Here is a 3084-nt window from a genome sequence, read left to right on the forward strand (position 1 = left end):
TTTTACCAGCCAGGAATTAGAGAGTGGATTTTATTTCCACCAAAATAACAACTTTTTTAGATCAAAATCGTTGATCTGTTGAAAAAGGCTTCATCAGTGTTTTTTTTCGTTTGCTGACTAAAAATAAAAGATACCCATTTCTGGCAAGCTTACTTAACTTCTTACGAATATGTCTGTATAACCTTAACAGAAGAACATTACAATCATCTTGCATTTTTTCTCATTAAGCATGCAAGCATTCTAACCGTCCAAAACTGTGTACTGAATTCTCCCTACACGAGATATTTTTTTTAAAATAATTAGCAATATATATTGAAGCCGACCGTTGTTGTCCTCCATATTATGTAGTTTTTGCTTCAATAAAAGTACAAATGAATACCAGAGTTTCAGTTTCCGTCCATTAGGACTTAAATATAAAGGTGTACGCGAACGTATTGGATCCCACATCGAACTTATGGTGGTCAACAGCGTGGCTTTGTAAGTCGGAGAATCCATAGTGCGAATGCTGCGTATGACTACTTTTTGTTAGAAAAAATTGTTTATTGTAAAGTATGTGCTTCCGCCCCCGGTCCATGACACCTAATTGGTAGTTGGACGTTAAGCCCCGACAATAGGCGATTACTTTACTTTTATTTCTCCATATGTGGTCCGATCTTTGCCAATTTTAAAAATTCCTGGTCTAATATTGTTCGCATTTTATGTTTAATTGCGACTCTTAATGTTACTAATACTATTTGCCGCCGCCAAACATTGAAGTGTAGCGAACAGCTTTCAGTAGTGCATAAGATTGCTCTAATCTAGCGTACTTTTCTTCAACTTTAAAGTTAAAAACCAGACTGAGTACACACCTCAAAAAACAAAGTAATTGCTTCCTGAATAAATATTTCAAACACAGTGACTTATAATTAAGTATAATAAAAATCGTTCGATAAAATTTAAAAAACTAAGAGATCTGTGAAGTCGCTCTTTCTATGACTGGTTTTCGTAAAATGGGAATTCTCGAATTTCTATCATTTAGATAAAAACAATGTTAATTCTGTACTTTTCACAGCGATGGTACTTTAGAAAGATGCCTACGGTTGCATTTCTCTAAAACTAAACTAAAAAAAAAAAGTAACAAAAAAATTAATATTCATAAAAACGGAAAAGTACTGGGTGCTATTCGTAATTTACACCGACGATAATTACCAAAACTTTTTGTTCAAAAAGATTTGGAATTGTCTTTTATTATAGACTTAAAAAACTAAAAATTTCTTTAGCTAGAGTTTTAAGGAATTTATGTAATGAAAAATTGACTTCCACTATTCTACAATTTGATCAAGTAGGTAGTAGCCTTCTTTTCTCAGGCGGGGCTTAACGATCACCTCCAAATTGTTTGCGGAAGAGTCAGAGGAAGCTTATAGTTTAATATTACCATTTTTTTCCTAACAAACAAAAGTCAAAGAGCCAAAGATTTGAACTGGAGATCTTTCACCATCCAGCTTCCATCAGGTTACTGTTTCAGCTACAATATCCTCAAATCATATGAACTACAGAGTTACAACCCATGGTTTTTCCTTTGCTGCCTCCGTTGAGCCTCTGACAAATTCACGTTTCACATTCTTCCAGCTATTTTAATAAATTACAGTGGAATTTTATATTTGTTCCTAGCTATTTTGAATACCTTTATTCCTTTCTTCGGTTCTTTCCTTCATTTTTGGTCCCAAATATTGCATTAGTAAGTTTTGCACCTCAGTCCTTGGTTAGAATAGTTTGGAATGGCTAATTGTATTAACTTTGTATTGAAAGCAAATTTTCAATATTCAATACGCTCTATTGTTTTTATTGATAAATGCGCCTTAAATATACGAGAACAGTGAGTATACAGAAAAATAATTGAGCAAAAACCCTACACTACATTAAATTTTATAGATATACACCTTGCGATTGTTTTTTTATTTTCATTCATTTCCAGAGACGTATGTCAACGTTCATCAGGTTTGTGCTGCGAAATACCACTTTCACTTGTAATAGCTTCCTTTTACACTCTATGTAGGCCCACTTTGCTACACACTCAAGCAGATACAATCCTTAATAGTAAACGTTAAAAGAATCTTTCTTCTAAGTGGAAGTCTAATTCTGTTCTGAGAAATCAGCTAAACCAATATCCGAATAAAAATGAAAATCTAAAAGGTGTCAGAATTAAAAAGAAAGAGTTCTGTTAATTTTTTTTGGAATCGATTACATATTTTGAGATATGTATGAAAAAATATTTTAATATTAAGATTTAGATTTAAATCTTCCCGGAAAGAATTCAGTAGTCCACAAAATAAATTTTCTCTCCTTGATTAGAATGAATAATAATTTATCTAATTAAACAAAATGTAAAAGACATAAAGACAATATGATGGGTAAAATCAATAATTTTGAACACCACTTATGTCTATAAATTGTACAGTAAAAGCTCTTTTATCCGGCATTCCAACATCCGGAACGTTCTATTAACCGGCAAATTTTCAACTAGCTACGTACTCACAAAAAAAATGTGTTGAAATGGCTTTTAAATTAAACGTTTCATGGAGTAGTGCTGCAGATGCTTTTACAACGCTGCTAACGTTTGTTGAAGGTGAGAAATGTTACTCGGCTCAGGAAGTTTTGCAACTGCATATGCTTCATTCAAAATTTGTTGAAAAACGATCATCGCGTATCAAACAGTCAGATATCCGCGATTATTTTAAAAATCATTAAAACGTAACTCTTAATGTACTGTTATATTTAATTAATTTATATTAATTTCTTGTACACTCAATTTTAATGTAGTACTGTATCTAACAATATGGTAGGGCCTACTTTATTAGAAAATAAAAGCCATGTACAGTTCTGTATTTCACTGAGAAATGTTAAAGAATCATATTTTACATCTAATTTACGTGCGCCGAAATTATCGTTCTATTATCCGGAGATTTTCGATATCCGGCAACATGCCGACCCTGAGGGTGCCGGATATTAGAGCTTTTACTGTACCAAATATGCATTGATAAAGGATTTGGAGAAATCAGTACATAGTATACACGCAGTAGGGTTATATAAAGGAGGAAATATAAA

At 32.6% G+C, this 3084-nt stretch overlaps 1 protein-coding gene across 2 annotated transcripts in view; it reads right to left on the reverse strand.

Annotated features, from left to right (window-relative positions):
- Positions 1-3084, reverse strand: part of Rim (Rab3 interacting molecule) — a 103236-nt gene that overhangs the window by 99948 nt on the left and 204 nt on the right. The gene's annotated exons all lie outside the window — the stretch shown is intronic.

Source organism: Rhodnius prolixus, unplaced genomic scaffold, assembly GCF_049639745.1.
Source record: "Rhodnius prolixus isolate KJV_2025 unplaced genomic scaffold, Rpr scaffold_13, whole genome shotgun sequence".
Classification (NCBI taxonomy): domain Eukaryota; kingdom Metazoa; phylum Arthropoda; class Insecta; order Hemiptera; family Reduviidae; genus Rhodnius; species Rhodnius prolixus.